This window comes from Suncus etruscus, chromosome 10 (genome assembly GCF_024139225.1).
Source record: "Suncus etruscus isolate mSunEtr1 chromosome 10, mSunEtr1.pri.cur, whole genome shotgun sequence".
Taxonomy (NCBI): domain Eukaryota; kingdom Metazoa; phylum Chordata; class Mammalia; order Eulipotyphla; family Soricidae; genus Suncus; species Suncus etruscus.
In genome coordinates this window covers 86,067,446-86,068,919 of record NC_064857.1, presented here as the reverse complement: position 1 = coordinate 86,068,919, position 1,474 = coordinate 86,067,446, and positions in this window count along the sequence as shown.

Sequence of the window (1,474 nt, the reverse complement as noted above, 5' to 3'; positions counted from 1 at the left end):
TTGGTTTACATGAAGAAGGACGGTGGTTCGAATCCTGGCATCCCATATGGTCCCCCGAGCCTGCCAGGGCGATTTCTGATCGTAGAGCCAGGAGTAACCCCTGAGCACTGCTGGGTGTGACCAAAACAAAACAAAAAAAGAATCTCTGTACTGCAAAAGAAATAATGGCTAGAATAAAAAGACACCTACAGGTTGGGGAAATGTTTTCTCATCACACATCTGACAAAATGTTCATATTGAATATATATAAACACACAACTTAATTAAAAAAGCAAACAACATTTTTAAAAAATGGGGAGAAGGAACAAGAGTGATAAAAGAGCAATAAGGTGTTTGCCTTGCCAAAGCCAACCTGGGACAATCCCAGGTTTGATTCCTGGCATCCCATATAGTCCCCTGAACCTGCCAATAGGGATTTCTGAGTGCAGAGCCAGGAGTAACTACAGAGCACCTCTGGGTGTGGCCCAAGAAAACAAAGCACAAAAAAAAAAAAAAATCTAAAAAAAAATGGGACGAAGATCTAAACATATACTTCTTTGAAGAATACATAAAGACAGTTAACAAATATATGAAAAACTGCCCTCTATCATTAATTTAGGCAAATGTAAATCAAAACAAAATATGATAACATCTCAAACAAGTGAAAAAGAGTAGAAACAAGTAGTGCTGTCAGGGATGTGGGGAAAAAGGAGTCATAAGCCACTGTTGGTGGGAATGTCATCTATCTCAGCCAACAGGACTGTATGAAGATTTCTCAAAAACAAAAACAACAGAATTGAGCTTCTCTGTGACCAAGCAATTCTTCTTCTTGACATCTACCCCAAGGACTAAAAAAAACTCACTATTTTAAAAAGATATATTCACTTCTTTGTTCATTACAGCACTATTCATGATAGCCAAGATTTGAAATAATCCAAGTATCCAAGAACAGGCGAGAGAATAAAGAAACCATTATAAGGACACTGAAATCTTGTGATATTTTTCCCACCAGGTAAATGAAACTAGGGAATATAATACTGAGTGAAGTAGTCAGAAGGACAAATACAAAAATTATTCTTTCATATGAAGACTATAAAGAAAAATAAGGTATAACAAATGGCCAATAGCAATTAAATCCAAGAGTCTGCCTATGGAATTCAATCTCCCAAGAAGAGTTGGAGAGTGAAGGGGATATTCAATGATACAGCAGTGGAGAATCATTGAAACTCTGGTGGCAAGAGTGTTGTTTGAATCCTATCATTAACAGTATTGAAAATCAGGATGCTAAATAAAAATTGGGCCAAAGAAGATAGGAAAAATAATACAAGATAGTATATCTAAGAAAGCAAACATAATGTGTGTACAAAATCACTAGTAGTCGGGGGGACAGCTCAGTGGTAGAGCATTTAACTGCAAAATCACTAGTAGTCACTGAAAATTAAGTATGCTTGGAGATGGAAGAGGTGTAACTGCCTTGGAAATTATATATTTCTAT